The sequence below is a fragment of the Mastigoproctus giganteus genome, chromosome 9 (assembly GCF_048544385.1).
Source record: "Mastigoproctus giganteus isolate SK-2022 chromosome 9, ASM4854438v1, whole genome shotgun sequence".
NCBI lineage: Eukaryota > Metazoa > Arthropoda > Arachnida > Uropygi > Thelyphonidae > Mastigoproctus > Mastigoproctus giganteus.
In genome coordinates this window covers 222948707-222967343 of record NC_143583.1, presented here as the reverse complement: position 1 = coordinate 222967343, position 18637 = coordinate 222948707, and the positions used below count along the sequence as shown (strand labels likewise).

General features: G+C 39.5%; 1 protein-coding gene across 1 annotated transcript in view; it reads right to left on the bottom strand.

Annotated features, from left to right (window-relative positions):
• Nucleotides 1–18637, bottom strand: part of Daao2 (D-amino acid oxidase 2) — a 547438-nt gene that overhangs the window by 173163 nt on the left and 355638 nt on the right. The window lies entirely within an intron of this gene.

The window sequence follows — 18637 nt, the reverse complement described above, 5'->3', positions numbered from 1 at the left end:
ATTCTGAATAGTAAACTCATTAAAAATAACCAAACCTGCATTCATATGCACTGAATGATCACTGAATTATGACCACTCCCTAAGAAAACTGAATGCGACCCATTGACTACGTGAGGAACGAGAGTGCGCAGTTAGTCGACCTGCGTACCATAGATAAGGTGTCGATGGTTCAGTAAGCAGTAAAATCCCGAACGTGATGGCTAAAAGGAAGGATTTATTGGACTTTGATAAAGGACAGATTGTGGGAGCTCAACGAGCTGGCAGCGCGATTTCCCAAACGACTGAACTGGTGGGGTGTTCGAGAGCCGCCATAGTTAAAGTGTACCAGGACCGGCATCAAAATGGTTAAACAACCACCCGATGACAAAACTGCAAAGGTCAGCGAAAGGTTGAAGTTAGAGGTGAGCGTCGGGTCTAACAACTCGTACAGGTGAACAGGCGCAGCACTGCTCAAGAGTTGACTACCCAACACAACATGGGCCAACCCGGAACAATATCTGCCATGACCATGCATCACACGTATGGGCTATACCAGCAGATGATCCCTACGGCATCATCTCCTAACCAAGGTTCATCGGCGTAAAAGACTCGCCTGGTGCAAAGCGCATGCAAGTTGGACATTAGAAGACTGGAGTTGTAGAAGTTACTGGAGTTACTTGGAAGAAGGTATGCTGGTCGTATGAGTCACGTTATTTACTCCACACCGTGGGTGGTCATGCACTGATTTGGCATCAACAACATGAGTCTTTTCATCCAACATGCATGGTATGATGCATGATGGATGATGGATGATGGTTTTATAGTGTGGGGCATTTTTCACAGGCAGGAACTTGGACTCCTCATGCATGTGGAACAACGTATCACTGGTCTCCGCTATCATCAACTGCTTGCTGACTGTGTACACCCCACTATGTTACAACTTTTTCCCAAATGGCAATGATGTCTTCCAAGATGACAATGTGCCGAGCCATCGGGCACTTGTTGTGCAGGAATGGTTTGAGGAACACAGTTCTGACTTCCAGCATATTGACTGACCTCCAAACTCCACAATATCAATCCCATAGAGCACTTGTGGGACACTGCAGAAAGGCATATCAGGCATCTGGATACACCATTCACCTCCATACCTGCATTGCTAGCCGCATTACACACAGCTTGGTTGGCCATACCTCCCGAACGTTTCCGACATCTTGTTGAATCAATGTCACGTCGGATAGCTGCTGTACTGAGGGCAAAATTAGGACCTTTGAAGTATTAGCGATCACTCAGTGTATAATAATATTGTGTATGGAGGGCATTTTGAATCAAATATGAAACTGAGAGAGTCAGAAGTAGTCATGAATCAGCAAATGAATTGAGTCCAAACTTTTGAAAAGATGGATCTAGTTTGTCTAGATAATGCTTTCAAGACACCAAGTCAGCTATTTCCTTTTAATGTAAATGCCTGACTTAGTTTAAAAATTCGCTAAGAATTAAGATAATGTTTTTGATGCAGCTAACAAGTTTAAGTATTTGCTGACTTTGTGCAAGATTCCCAATGTTGATTAGAAACAGAAAAACTGATGACACAAAATTCAGTTTTTGGCAATCCGCTTAGTGACATTTTTGGTTGCAAAAAATAGCTCTAGAAAATTTGAGATATGAGTAGTTTATTCTGCAGCTTCAATTCAACCAAAGCAAAGTTATCAAGAACATTTATTATAATCCATGGTGTACACTTATGTTGAAACTTCTATTAGTCAGACACTTACATTAGGGAAATACTATTGACTCTAAAACTGCTCCCTATTACACGAGGAGGTAGTCTGTGTGTGTGTTTTTTTTTTTTTTTTTTTTTTTTATGTAAACCCCAAACACGAGAGGTATTAGAACGTATAGTACTAATTAGTACCGTGATCGGGTTTGAGAAGACGAAAGAAGATATTTGTTGACACTGGACTTGAACTTCTATAGACTGTAATTTTCAGGAAATACGTATGAAGGAAGATTGTTCAAGAAAATGGCAGATGAATGAATAAACGAGGAAGATGAAAAGTTGGTTCTGTGAATTTGAAGTTGGACAGTAAATGGATGTTGTGTGGTGGCGGCATGTGTTCGGACTGTTTTTAAAGAGAGAGCGGGAATTATAGAAGCCAATTCAGAAGAACAGTGCCCATAGAAATATCTATAGAAGAGGCATGCAGCAGAAACAGTACGTCTATGATACAGCGAGTGGAGAGACTCTGTTGAAGATGAATCATTAATTAACCTAACTGCCCTTTTCTGAATAGAATCAAGAAGCATGAGAGAGGTTTTGGAGGCACCACCCCAGATGTGGCAACAATATTCCATGGCCGGGCAGATTTGTGATTTATACAGAGTGAGCAGCTGTTTGGAAGAAAAGTAACGCTGACAGCGAAAGAGAAAACCAAGTTTTTTAGATGCAGAGCAAGCAATATTTGTAATGTGCTTGTGCCAAGAGAGATTAGAAGTCAGGGTAATCCCCAAAAGAGATATATCATTTTGCCTATAAATCGGAGTGTCACTAAGATAAGCATAGGAGCTTATCTTAGTAACACTCCGATAAGCAAAGATAAGCATAGGAGCAGAAGAATCCTTTTTGCGAGACAAGACTCAGTTTTAGAAGGAGGGTTGAAATCAACTAAGTTGTCTTTGCCCCACTAGAGAATTACCTGAAGATCGGCATTTAAGGAATTGGTAGCAGATTTTCGAAAGTTGAAGCTGATTGGGCAGGACAAGGTTTCTCAAAATGGAAAGTGGAATGCAATGTGCTATCATCGGCAAAACTATGGATGGGATTTCCAGTTAATGGAAGAAGGTCATTAATATACAAGGGAAAAAGAGTGGGTGAAAGAACTGAACCTTAAGGGACACCAGCATTAGTGGAGCAGTTAGAAGAAAGAGAGCCATCTACCATCACCCACAGTGAGCGATCAGAGAGAAAACTGGATAACCAATTACTAAAAACAGTTGGCAGACCATAAGATGGAAGCTTGTTTAGAATACCTTTATGCCAAACATGATCGAAAGCCTTTGAGATGTTAAGAGCAACTACTTGTGTTTCACCGAACAATTCCATTGAATTAGTCCATAAACAGGTAACGTAAGGCAGAATATCACCAGTGGATCGACACTGACAGAATCCATACTGGCGATCGTCGATCAGACGGAAGGTAGTTTAAGTTAGTTAAGGTAGTTTAAGTAGTTTTAGGTAGTTTAAGAGTTGGCGGTTAATTGATTTCTCCATTACTTTAGAAAGAGTAGAAGTGATTGCAATGGGACGATAATTGGATGGGAAGGATTTGTCACCCTTTTTAGGAACTGGCTGGATATGAGCATATTTCCAAGCAGAAGGAAAAACACCTTTGGAATAAGAAAGTGAAAAAAGGCGGCATAGAATAGGAATAAGGAAAAGTCATCAATCATATTGCATGATGGAAGAGATATGGAAGGGTTGACCGGAACTTAGCTCTAGAGACTAAACATGGGTTCCACCACTTCAAGCCTCCAATACGCAAAGTGGTGGTATTGCAGCGGTTGAACATAGAGGGGCGGTGTTCCTCCATGTGGTGTGGGTGCCACACCTCGACCCCTGCTTACGTTGGTTCACATCTGGGTGATCAACCACCATGTAGTGTGGAGGTTATACCCAAGATTACTAACAGTCCCGCTATCGTGGAAATGCAAGCAGAGGGTTTGGCTGTCACAGACCATCCGGACTTCGCCGAAATTGGGTCCACTTGACTTGAGTGTCACCCGAATATCAGTTCCATCAGCGTTTTAGACGCTCATGTAGCAAGTACAGCTTGTCTGGCATATCTGAGAGAATGTCTGTGACAACCTCAAGGACCTCGGTGTGGTACATTAGTGACATATTCCTGACACTACAGGGAGATCACAACAGTAGAATTTATCAATGTTGAAGAGGGTGGCAGTGCAAATTCCTCTAGAGCAGGGTTTCTTAACCACGGGTCCGTGGAAGGATTTCAGGGGGTTCGTGAGCTTGGATGGGAAAAAAATCAACTCATTAATTTCCTTCACTTATGAATGTATGTAATAAATTACAATTGTATTAGCTGTATCTGTAGTCACCAATAGAAATAACAGATATTTTCATATCTGTTATTTCTATTGGTGACTATATTTCATATAGTTATTGCATATCTCGAAAAATCGCTTATGCTCATCGTTACTTTGAAATTAAGGCAGTTATTAGACCTGCCGCTAGATCGTACTTGATTGCAGTCCTGCTGTGTATCATGCGACGTAGTTGGCAAACTATCGGCAAATCAGCGCCTAGTAGGCCACTTTTAACACGAATAGGCTACTAGTGTAAACCAGGTATGTTCAAACACGTCCTACGGTTTAGATAACAGTTGAAATGTGTAATTCAACCTTTTCGCTTGTATGTGCGTGTGTACCGGTCCAACGGTGGAGGCCCCTGGCCCTGGTGGAGGATACAGGCGTGTATGTACGCCCACCCTGTGTCTGTCGATGCATACAGTCTTTGTATATGTCTTTCTTAGTTGCTAATATTGCATTAATTATTTTTACATTAATTATTTAACATTTGTTACAGACCAAATTTAAGTTGAAATGTCGAAGAAAAGGAAGTATGATGAAAACTATGTATTATTTGGTTTCACTTCCATTAATGAACTTGACGGGCCTCAAATACCGCAGTATTTTTTGTGCGGAAAAATTCTTGCGAACGAAGTACGAAGCCAGCAAAACTGAAAGACCATCTCAAGTCTGTCCATGCTGAAAATGCATCTAAAGATTCTGGTTTTTTTCGTGCGAAAAAAATCTCAATTCGAAAAGCAGGGACACTTCCAAAACTTGGATTTGCCATTTCACGAAAACCTTTTCTTGAAGCATCCTATAAAGTTGCTTACCGGATTGCCAAACAAAAGAAGCCCCACACTATTGGAGAGACTTTAGTAAAGCCATGTACACTGGAAATGGTCGAACTGGTCTGTGGACTGGAACAGAGAAAAAAAACTGGAAGCTGTTCCCTTGTCAAATGGTGTAATACATTCTAGAATAGTTGATATGTCTTTTAATATTTTGAAGCAGGTCATCGAGGAAATAGCAGCCTCGCCATTCCCCCTTCAGTATGCAATTTGATGAAACTACAGACATTTCTCAATGTAGCCAGCTCCTTGTTTTTGTTCGCTATGTGCATGCTGACGCCATCAAAGAAGAATTCTTATTTTGTGAGTCTCTTTCGAAAACTACAAATGCCGTCTACGTTTTGAAATGGTAAAAAGTTTTTTTTTACAAATGAAACTTTGAATGGAAAGGAAAACTTCATTCTCTTTGCACTGATGGAGATCCTGCGATGCTTGGTAATACATCTGGTTTTGCTACTTTAGTGAAAAAAGAAGCTCCTCAAGTCGTCGTCACTCATTGCTTTTTACACGACGGGCAACAAAGACTCTTCCAACAAAGGCATGCACGGGCAACAAAGACTCTTCCAACAACCCTGAAAGAAGTATTGTCAACAGCCATAAAAGTTATCAACTTTATCAAAAGAAGTTCTCTGAATCATCGTATTTTTAAAAGATTTTGTCAAGAAATGGGAGCAGAATATGAAGTGCTTCTCTACCACACAGAAGTGCGCTGGCTTTCAAGAGGATAAGTCTTGAAGCGCTTGTTCGAACTAAGGGCAGAAGTTTCACTTTTTCTGGAAGGAAGAGAAAACCCACTCTTGGAACATTTTGAAAGGAAGGATTTTATCCATGGGTTGGCTTACCTGGCAGATATTTTTCTGCCAGGTAAAATTTTGGATGCAACTGAATATTACAAGCTTTCTTGGCTAAGTTACCAATATGGAAGAAAAGAGTAGAGACCGACATTCTTGCAAACTTTCCACTGTTGCAGGAAGTGCTTTACCAAGATATAGTTGAAATGCAAACTTCTTTCTCAATTTTTTTGAAAAGAGATATCTGCGAACACTTGGCAACATTACAGAACTCTTTTAAAAGTTATTTCTATCTTGATGGCATGAAAATTGAACCATGGATCCGAAATATTTTTCTTTCTGATATAAACCGTATCGAAGATGTTGACTTAACCAAAGATGAACTCATTGATCTTAGGTCAAAAAACTTACTACGATTGGAGTTTACCCCAAAAAGCCTTGGAGAATTCTGGTGTTCCCTGAGAGAAGCCTATCCTCGTCTTGTAAAGCGAGCTATGGAAGCTTTGATACCATTTGCAACAATATATTTCTGCGAATCGGGATTTTCAGCACTTGTAACAATGAAAACAAAAATCGAAATCGATTAGATGTCCAACATGACATGCGCGTTGCCTTGTCAAATACCACACCACAGTTTAATGTTCTTATTCAAGATAAACAACAACAGTCTTCACATTGATATGTCCTTAAAAAATAAAATTTAACTTCAACTTTCTTATATTTTAAATGTATTATTATTCAATTATTATTCAATATTGTATTATTATTCAATGTGTTAAGAAAGAAACACATATATTACTGTATAATGTTTTTTTTTTTTTTAATTTTGGTAACTGTTTCATTAAACTGGTTTTTCTGTAATTCTATTTTATGCGTTTAAAAACATTATTCTGAGAAGTTGTCCGTGGCATTCACCTGACTGGCAAAGGGGTCCGTGGAACTAAGAAGGTTAAGAACCCCTGCTCTAGAGCATTTCCTAATGCAAAGGTAACATATTCAGGAGATTAGCTGACTGCAGCTAAAGGTTCTTCAGCTTTCTGAGATACCTAAGGTTATAACAATGGAAGAAATTAACATGTCTAGCTTATTTCACAGGTTTCTTGCATCTCTCTAAAATCTATGATTTATTTTTCACAGCTTTTAGAGATGCAAGATGATAGATTTCTTACATCCCCCAAAAATGTGGTTTATTTCTCAGACTTCTTGTGGTCTGACACAGATTTAGGTGGGAAGCCATCAGCCTTGAAGAAATCCTGAATTGCATATTCATATGATAAATTTGTAATATGAAGCTGATGTAATGTGTCCACCACAACCTATTAGTGGGAGATACTTCATCGTACAGTATTGCTTGTTATCTAGATTCAGAGGAGACCTGAAAACGGTGACTCCACCGAGTCCGGTGCAAGATGCTACTATCAGTAGTTGTTTACTACATGATCTTAGTGAAGCAATTGTGGGTCTTTAACTAATAAAAGGTGGTCATGAAGCTTGGGTGCAGCTTGGAAAGTTGCTCCTCAGTTATTCCAACTTTAAATGGAGCATTTTTTGCAATAGTTATGCAGCATCCAGATGTATGTTGGACATCCACATTTATCCACATGTATGTTTCCAAATATGAATTTAATTTCTATTGCCTGCCTTCAAACCAGCCTCCCAGAAAAACCAGGTGAACCCCCTTCAATTTCTGGAAATGGTGCAAACATTGCACTACAAGGATTTGTTTGGGAGTAGATGTTTTGCTTCTGGAACTTAGGCTGAGTAGGGAATTCTTTGACTATGCACCATAATATACAGGATGTAGACAGAATCACCAGATTGCAAAGACATTATCTTCACAATCTGGTCATTCTATTGAACTGCCACAAAAAAATCAAGGACTTTGTCCTGTTTCTTATATCTAAACTGTTTTGATGGCCCCTCTTGCTTTTTGTTGCTGTGTTTATTTTTGATATTTTACGTGAAGTATCATGACTTTGATTGTTCTCCTTTTCTGAAATTAAAACCAGTGCCTTGAACTCTAACTATGAGGAGCAACTACAGGCCGCCGTAGCCTAGTGGTCAGGCGCGCGGGTGCATAAGTACACGTGCCTTGAATGACCGGGGTTCAAGCCCGTGACTGCTGAATACGGTGCTGTTTCTTGTATTCTGTCTATCTTGTGAACTCCTCTGACCGTTTGGTCGTCCCGGAGTATAAACAGAAAATTTATTTTATTTAATATGAAAGTAATGCCACCTAATTTTTTGCTTTCAAATGTAGTGCCATAGATCATTTTGCATGTCACTGAGTGGTCACTAGAGGTCTCTAGTTTCACTATTACTGAGTGGAGCTGTGATCAGTCTCAGGTGACGAAACCTAGGTTCACCATTATGACCTTGAAACGGAGAGACAGTTGATGTAGTAGCACCATCAAAATTCACCACACATGAAGTTAAAAAGATGGTTACCTCACACGGATGACTACAGCACACGGATAATTCAAAATGGTGAATGTGACAGATATAACTATCAAGCAACGAGTAGTGATTGAACTTCTTACAAAGGAAGAAGTGAAGTGATGCCTATTGAAATCCATATGGGGCTCTAAAATGTTTATGGTGACAATACATGTGAGTACAGTTAGACATTGGGTAAGACACTTTAAGAGTGGGAAAAGTGACACTGTTGACAAGTCCCAAAGTCGCCGGCCAGTAACGTCAGTGACAACAGACAAGCTTGATTGACACACTGACCAAAGAAGACTGCTGCATCACAACACGGAGTTGTGCAATGCAGATTTGTTTGTTTGTTTGTGTTTTGGTTTTTAGGAGCATTAGCAACTAAGGCCATATTGCTCCTGGGATATGCGGTGGTAATTCTCTGACCTTTCCGCATCCTCCGTATTCGGTGGTCACGGGCTCGAACGCCGGTCTAATCAAGAAGCGTGTGCTACGCACTGTTGCTCCTTCCCACCTGGCTACGGAGGTGCCGTGTAATGCAGATGGTATAGGGAAACTTGCTGTGATAACCATCATAAAGGAACTAGGCTATGAGAAGGTTTGTGCCCAGTGGGTCCATAAAATGCTGACACATAAGCTCGGAAAGTCATCTGTATGGAAATGTCTCCAGTGCAATGAGAGCGAAGGAGGGTTTCTTTCATGCAGAATCACAGGTGACGAAACCTAGGTTCACCATTATGACCTTGAAACGGAGAGACAGTTGATGTAGTAGCACCATCAAAATTCACCACACATGAAGTTAAAAAGATGGTTACCTCACTTGCCCTAAACCACATACCCTAATAGCTTAAGCCCAGAGGTGTACAGCTAAAAAAAATTGTACCAGAACGCTCGTCGTAAAAAAATATAGTACCAGAATGCTCGTCGTAAAAAAATATAGTACCAGAACGCTCGTTCTCCAGAAGACTATATGATAACACCACATCGACTGTAGAGTAACTGAATAACTTCAGACTCACGGTTCATAGAACAACCAGTTCTAGCATTCAGCTCACAGCGAATCAAAATTCAGCATTCTCACGCATCACAGTATATCTCATTCTGGATATCTTTATCTAACACATTGTACTTTAGTAAGAAACATTCACGTTTCATTGCGAAATTTATTTTTGTTTTGAAATAAATTTTTAAAGAAATCTATTAATTTTAAAGATTACTATTAATATATATTTTTAGTAACAATGGGTAAAATAGATATTTCTCCCTCCCCTTTGATTATGCCATTGTTTCATAATATTAGGTGTATAAATTTAATAATTTTCTATTAAGACATTTAGAAAAAATGTACCAGAACGTCGCTCCGGCCGGAAACACTCCCTAGTTCATTTCACGAATACACGTCTCAATAATGTCAATTTACACTTTCAGTCTGCCAAATCCCATGTACCTTTTTCTGACAGAATCTCAGTTATCGTTTGATTCAACTACTGCTCATCTCAGTTGCCCAAATTATTCGCATTATGATTCCTTTCGCTTCAAAGGTGGTACTTGTGCATGTGTCCATTCCGATATTTCCTGTCAGAGACTTGGTAATTTGGAATCTCCTCTCTTCGATCTACTCTGGCTTAAAATCTCTCTACTTTGTATCAAATTCATCTGTTGTCTCTACCGAAATTCATTATTCACATGGAGCTCTTTGACTTCCTCTCTTTGCAACTTGACTTTCTCCAGTCAAACTTTCCTAACAGTGAGGTAATTTTCCTTGGTGATTTTAATGTTCACAACTCCAGCTAGCTTCTGTTTTCTAGTCATACCGACCCAGCTGGTCGATATAAGATGAGGCTTTTGCAATTACTAATCACTTTGCACAGATTGTTCATTTACCTACAAGAATACCGGAGAGTCCTAACCATACAGCCAACACGCTTCATCTTTTTCTCACAAACAACCTTTCTAAGTCCACGGTCGAAGTGAGTAGTCCTTAAGGCACATCAGATCACAACTTGCTGATAATCTTTTCTTCAATGGAGCCTTTATCTCATGGCTATTCCCAACCTTGTGTTGTTTGGCATTACAAGAGTGCAAAATGGGATGACCTACGAGATTTCTTTTCTTCTTTTCCTTGGTTGAATTACTGTTTCCAAACTTCTGATGTCAACATTTGCTCAGGTCGTTGTCAGTGAAATTATTCTTGTAGCAATGGAATCCTTTACTCCACACTCCACTTTAAAATCTTGCTCTTTATCTAAACCTTGGTTTTCCAATAAATGTGCTAAGGCTGTTCAAGAGAAGAACGTTGCATATCGTAATTGACTTGTTTTCAATTCTTCAGTTTCATCTTTTGCCTACATCAAAGCTCGCAATAATTGTAAAGCAGTTATTAATCAGTCCAAACTGGATTTTGAACAGTCTAAGAGTAGAAAACTTGTTTCTTACCCTTAATGGGTAAGAAACAAGCATTCTGGTCTCTTGCCAAAACTATTGGCCGCAACATTTGCCCATCTCTGCCCCCACCTCTGTCAAAACCAGATGATTCTTTTGTCACATTGTTGTCTTTTGTCATAAAGCTGACCTGCTAGCATCCCATTTTTTTTTCAACTCATGTATTAAACATCTTGGTAAAACACCTCCCACCATTCCCAACATGTTCAATTCAATGCTTCCTGTGGTCTTCTGTCAAAAGGATGTTAGAAGGATTTTGGGAAATCTTGATGCTAAGAAAGCTCAAGATCCTGATGATATTTCTCCACCTGTTCTCGAAACCTGTTCTTATTCCTGTTCTTTGCTGCCTTTTTTCACTTTCTTATTCCACAGGTGTTTTTTTTTTCTGCTTGGAAATTTGCTCATATCCAGCCAATTCCTAAAAAGGGTGACAAATCCCTTCCATTCAATTATCCTCCCATTGCAATTACTTCTATTCTTTCTAAAGAAATGGAGAAATCAATAAACCGCCAACTCTTAAACAGCCTAGAAACCTTCCGTCTGATCAACGATCGCCAGTATGGATTCCGTCAGTGTCGATCCACTGGTGATATTCTGACTTATGTTACCTATATATACCTGACAGATTTCAATGGAAAAGTTTGATGAAACACAACCAGTTGCTCTTGACATCTTAAAGGCTGTCCATCGTGTTTGGCATGGAAGCTTGTCTTCTAAACAAGCTTCCATCAACTCTTTTTTATAATTGGTTATTGAGTTTTCTCTCTGATCGCGCACTGCGGGTGATGGCAGATGGCTCTCTGTCTTCTAACTTTTCCACTAATGCTGGTGTGCTCCAAGATTCAGTTCTTTCCCCTACTTTTTTCCTCTTGTATATTAATGATTTTCTTCCATTGCCTGGAAATCCTATCCATAGTTTTGCCGATGATAGCACATTGCATTCCACTTTCCATTTTGAAAAAGCTTGCCCTGCTCAATCAGCTTCAACTTCTCGAAAATATGCTACCAATTCCTTTAATGCAAATCTCCAGTTATTTCTCCAGTGGGGCAACGACATCTTAGTTGATTTCAATCCTTCTAAAACTCGGTCTTTTCTTTATCTCGCAAAAAGGATTCTTCTGCTCCTATGCTTATCTTTGGTGACACTCAGATTTCTATGCAAAATGATATATCTGTTTTGGGGATTACCCTGACTTCTAATTTCTCTTGGCACAAGCACATTACAAATATTGCTTCCTCTGCATCTAAAAAACTTGGTTTTCTCTTTCGCTCTCAGCTTTACTTTTCTTCCAAACAGCTGTTCACTCTGTATAAATCCCAAATCTGCCCTACCATGGAATATTGTTTTCGCATCTTGGGTGGTGCCACCAAAACCTCTCTCTCTCAGGCTTCTAGAGTCCATTCAAAAGAGGGCAGTTAGGTTAATTAATGAATCATCTCTAACAGAGTCCCTCCACTCGCTGTCCGATAGATGTACTGTTTCTGCTGCATGCCTTTTCTATAGATACTTCCATATGCACTGTTCTTCTGAATTGGTTTCTATAATTCCCGCGCTCTCTTTCAAAACAGTGTAAACACCTGCCGCCACCAGCCAGCATAAATTTAATGTCTAACTTCAATCTAACAGTACCAACTTTTCATCTTCCTCGTTTATTTATTCTACTGTCGTTTTCTGGAACAACCTTCCATCATACGTATTTCCTGAAAATTACAGTCTACAGAAGTTCAAATCTAATTTCAACAAATATCTTCTTTCATCGTCTCACCCTCCAACCCAAGCACAGTATTAAGTACTATAGGTTCTAATAACTCTCATGTTTGGGTTTTCATAAAGGAAAAAAAAAAAAAAAAAAAAAAAGAATACACCACTGCTTGAGCCCTACATTCCAATTGCCCTTAAAGGATATGCTTAATGTCCCACTTGCCCTAATTGCATGGCCCCCTCTTCCTACATTTCAATTGTGTGTATGTAACTGTATTCTACTTTTTCGAAGCAATAAAAATATAAAAATGGACTTCAAAAACATAATGAAAAAAATAAACAAAAATAAAAACACAGTAATAAGAAAATTATTGTGTTGTTAATAAACAGTTTTTTTTTTCTTTACGTATAAATGTTACGTATCAAATAAAGAAATAAAAACAAGTTTAAAATACAAATTATTAAAGTTTAAATTATACTAATCATTTAGTGGAAGAAAGTATCTGACTGCTCGTACAAAAGTGTGTAAATCAATGTCCCCATTTTGTCTATCTGCTGTTAATTTCTTATTAATGCCATCTTAGTTATGGTTATGAGGTGGAAGATTTCCAACATTTGCTACTGCTAGGGGCTTACATCTGGTGAGTATGGGCTTAGCACACCCAGGGTTCTGAGCTAGATATCATCATTCTTCTCTTTCTTTAGCATTAGCATAGGCATATGATGCAAGAAAGCAAGCTTATGCAACATCAGCCAAAAAAAAAAAAAAACCACTTACACTTCCCCCCTCTGTTCGTTCGAAATACCTGTCCAGCTGAGCCTTAAATTTATTTAAGCTATCAACTTCCACGACAAGGGATGGAAGTCTGTTCCGCCAACCAACTACCCGCTGGCTAAAGGCAAATTTCCGCACGTCTATCCTACATCTTGGTGATTCCTTTCTACTTCTGACTCACATTAGAGAGTGTCTCTCTCTCTCTCTCTCTCTCTCTCTCTCTCTCTCTCTCTCTCTCTCTCTCTCTCTCTCTTTTTTTTTTTTGGCTGGTGCAGCATAAGCTGGAGGCTTCCTTGCACCATATGGCTAATAATAATAATAATAATAATAATAATTAATGATAAATTAATTGGAAAAGTGAAGAGCATCCTCAAGAGAGACAGCATCCACAGCAAACACAAGACAAAAAAATCAGAGAATAGGAGAGTACTTGGATATATTGAAGCAGAACCTCCTTGTGTTCAGCAAGAGACTACGCTGATACAAAAAGAGCTCCCAGAGGAAACTAAACAACCGAATCTTTGATGAGGATCAAAAAGGCTTCTACAGGAGTCTCGGCGAAGACGGGAAAGAAGGGAACGGACCACCCAGGAAGACGACTGAGGAGTTCTGGGGAAACATATGGAGCAGGGAAGTAAGACATAACAGCCTGGCCACCTGGATAAAACTAGAATGCGAGAAAACCAAGGACGCAAAAGAAATGAGAGGGTGGGAGATTTGGGAAGAAGAAGTAAAACAGGCGATCAAGAACTCTCACAACTCGCAAACTCCAGGAATAGATAAGGTCCACAACTACTGGTACAAGATGCTCACTTGCACAAACAAGCACCTGGCAGAGCAGTTCACCCGAATGATAAGGCACCCAGAGAGAGAGAATCCCGAAGTTTCTCATTCAAGGAATCACATATATGAAGCCTAAAGATGAAGATACAAGAAACTCTGTGAAATATAACCAGCAAGATATCAGACAACTTGGAGAGCCAGAACATAATGGCCGAACAGCAGAAAGGATGCAAGCGGCTGAGCAAAGAATGTAAGGAGAAATTAACCATAGATGCCACAGTTACGGAGCAAACCTAAAAGAAGTGCCACAACATGTACACAGCCTACATCGATTACCACAAGGACTTCGACACCATGCCTCATAGCTGGCTAATAGAGGCACTAAACATCTACAAAGTCAATCTGATAGTGACAAACTTCCTAAGAGAAACGATGGCTAAATGGACCGCCATTAAGGTCGAAAACGTCACAATCAGGCCAATCCCATTAGAAGAGGCGTCTTTCAGGGAGATGCCCTGAGCCAATTGTGGTTCTGTCTGGTACTTCACCCGCTATCCACCATATTACTAACCAACAGTAGCAAGTATGGTTATAACATCAGAGAAGGAAGGAAGAACCTGTACACCCTCACCCACCTGATGTACATGGATGACATCAAGCTCTACGCGGGAGCCGAGAAGCACCTCCAGCAACCACTCCAGATCACCGAAGAATTCAGCAAATGATATTAAGATGGAATTTGGTCTAGACAAATGCAAGACACACGGATTACACCAGGGAAAATTAGTCAACCGAAACTACCAGCTGCAGACTGGTAAAGAGATCGAAGCCATGGCAAAGGGAGAGGCCTACAAATACTTGGGGATGATGCAGGATCAGCAGTTGCAACACAAGGAAATTAAGGCCTGCCTGACCGAAAAATATCATCAGAGACTAAAAAAAGCCTACTGAAAGCACAGCTGAACAGAGTGAACACAGTTAAAGCTATAAAGACCTATGTAGTGCCAGTGCTAACATACTCCTTCAGGGTCATAAATTGGACTAACACCGAGTTGGAGGATACCATGAGAAAGACAAGGACAATGATGACTAAGAGCCACCAACATCACCTGAAATCTGCCGAGAAGAGACTGACAATTGCTCGGAAAGAAGGAAGAAGGGGTCTGATATACCTCATCTAGCAACAGAAAACAGTGATTGATAACCTGAAGGATTACTTCCAGAAACACACAGCAGCACTCCACTAGCCATAAGGAAGATAGACAAGCAGTATACCTCACTCAACCTAAGCGAGGAGTCCCCCCAACCAGGGGGGGACAAACGAAGCTAGAAAGATGGGCACAGAAGACTCCATGCCACTGCAATGATATCCATATATCCATCAACGTCACATAGATAAAACTGCTTCCAATGCATGGCTCATGAGCAGGACGCTCTTCCCCGAGACTGAAGGATTCATGCTCGCCATCCAAGACCAGGTAATCAACGCCAGGAACTACAGAAAATACATCACATAGGAGCTTGGACTGTTTGATGACACATGTCGACGATGCTACATGGCCTCAGAAATGATCCAACACGTCACCGTGGGATGCAAAGTGATCACCCAGAGTGAGTACACTCATAGACACGACCAGCCAGAATAATACATTGGAAGCTAGCAAGGAAATACCAGTTGGTCGAAGAAAGTGTACCGTACTACAAGTACGAACCTCAGGCAGTACTAGAGATCCCAACCCACATGCTGTACTGGAAACGTACCATAATAACGGATAGGACAATCCCGCACAATAGACCGGACATAACCCTTGTGGACAAGAAAGAAAAGTCTACCTATCTGATTGACATAGCATTACCTAACACTGGCAACTTACAGAAAACCCATGGGGGAAAAAATCAGGAAGTACATGAACCTAAGACAGGAGATCAAAGAGATGTGGCATATGCAACAACTAACGACCATCCGGATCATTGTGCCAACCACAGGTATGGTGCCAAAGACCCTACACGACAGCCTAGCAGCAATAGCACCCAGTGAACACCTACAAGTAACTCCAGAAAGTCACCTGTAGGATAGTCAGTGAGTTCTTCGACCAACAGTAACAACAGACCACCCTGTACTTGGAAGAAATACCAGTCACGAGGTGGAACACCCAATCAGGGAGAAATAATATAAGAGCAATAATAATAATAAGATAGACTAGATAAGAGAGACCTAGATAGACTTCAGGAATGGTCAGAAAAATGGCAGCTGTGCTTTAATCCAACAAAGTGTAAGGTATTACACCTGGGAAACAGTAACCCCAAAATAACGTATTCACTTGGTGGAGTTCAACTAAACCCAGTACTGGAGGAAAGGGACTTGGGTGTTACGATACGGTCAGACATGAAATTCTCTGAGCATTGTAAACAGGTTGCAAGAAAGGCCCATAGTGTCCTATCGATGATCTATCGAACTTTTGCAAGTAGAGATAGGGACGTGATAATCCCATTATATAAGGCTTATGTTAGACCACACTTGGAATACTGTGTTCAAGTATGGAGACCGCACCTAAAGAAAGACATCGAGCTTCTTGAAAGGGTGCAACGAAGGGTAACTCGCCTGGTAAGATCGGCAAAAGGGCGTCCTTATGAAGAAAGACTTCGAATATGTGGGTTGCAGAGTTTGGAAACTAGACACCTTAGAGGAGATTTGATTGAGGTGTTTAAGGCTCTGAGAGGCATCAGTAAAATGAATGAGGACAAAATTTTCAAGATTATAAATGATGCTAGAACTAGGGGACATAAATTCAAGTTACGGGGGGAAATGTTTAGATTGGACTGCAGGAAGTTTTATTTTAGCCAGCGAGTTATAAATTACTGGAATAAGTTGCCTTCATGGGTGGTAGAGGCCGACAGTTTGGGGAAATTCAAAGGTCATCTGGACAGTACTTTCGGGTAGGGAAGCGCATAGGATGATAGGATTCATTTCCTTTTTATTTTTTTTTATTTTATTATTATTTTTTTTATTTATTAATTATTATTATTTAGTTATTTATTTATTTTTTGTTTTTATCATTGTTTTGTTCGGATTTTTTTTTTTTTTTTTTTTTTTTTTTTGGCTGGTGCAGCATAAGCCATAGGCTTTCTTGCACCATACGGCCGTTACTAATACTAATACTAATACTAATAATAAGTCCACTTGTTTTTTAAATGGTAATCGTATTTCATCTTCTATATATGATGGTGCCCCACAGATTTATTTAAGGCATAATACCATCCTTTTACATGATTTATTATCCGAAGACCAAAATTAGCATGACGATTCCACAGTGATGGCGAAAAGTGAGCAGTGGGTCCAATCCAAATTGTTTCGAAGTATTTTATAAACTCCGCACACTTTTCATATTCTTGCTGTATACGTTCTCGAATGTTTCCTTCCCAAGCTTCGCAGTTCATCTAAAGAAACAAATGCCAATCCCACTGACTTTTAACTTTCTGACAATTTTTTCCTCAATGTATGCCAATTGCAATCTTAAATGTACTTTCCGCCTAACTACTTGACTGAAATGAAATAAACAGCCCTTAGCATCAGAAAATGTTTCTTCTATGTCAACACTTTTGTAATCAACATGCAATTTTCTTGGTTGAAACATTGTCCAAATTTTCAATGCATTCTGATGAATTAATCAGAACATGCAATTTTAAGTAGAGTTTAACTTATCTGGAAGAAGAATATAAATAAATGGAAACATTTGGCCCCTGTGCATAGCATAAAAAGTATATAGTTGGCAAAATCGAGGAATAAATTTAAATTTTCCATATATGTAAATAGCATTTCCTGGATATCTGCAGAAAATCTGAATGAACTGTGCAGTTCTGAAACTAATAGATGGAACTAATAGATTTCTCAGCTAAACTTATCTGAGAAAAGATCTAAACTTCCCAAACATTTTCTCATTCATTTCACAAATATACATGGTCATAGTTTTAATCTCAATAATGTACATTTCCACTTACAGTCTGACAAACTCCATGTAACTTTTCTGAATGAACCACTTCTGATCTCAGTTGTTTGAATTATTCGTAGTATGATTCCTTTTGCTTCAAAGGTGGTACTTGGCATATGTCCTAAGTATTATGTCCCTGTGAGACAATTAGTACTTTGGAATCTCCTCTTTTCAATCGTCTCTGGCTTAAAACATCTCTACCGCATTCTGTCAAATCACAGTAACTACCATCATGGGTAAAGGGGGAGAAGTTTTCTTATAATGGAAGATCTTTTGGCTGGTGTAGCATAAGCCATAGGCTTTCTTGCACCATGTGGCCATTACTAATACTAATTCTAATTTTAATTTCAGAGAAATTGACTGAAATTTGTGGGTTGGTCACTTACATACTAGCAAGGCTTCTGTGGATATATTGGATGATTGTTTTCTACAACAGCATGTTCTGGAGGCAACAACTCGAAGGAGTAATATTCTTGATCTGATTATCAGTAGTGATTATTCATGAATAAAGAATCTGAAGATAAAGGAACCGCTAGGTGACATTGATCACAGTGTGTTGAAGTGGGATTTACTCAAAGAGGTAACTACCATCATGGGTAAAGAGGGAGATTTTTTGCTTTCATAAAGGTGACTAAAGTGAGCTGAGCCAGTATTTAAACTCTATATGGTGGGATCAACTGATGATGTTACCAATGGCAAATTCGAAATGGGAAGCATTCAAAGAATTAATCTTGGAAGCAACTAGGCTTTTCATACCAACTAACAAATATTGTTCAAGAGCCTAAAAGAATGTCAGATAAACT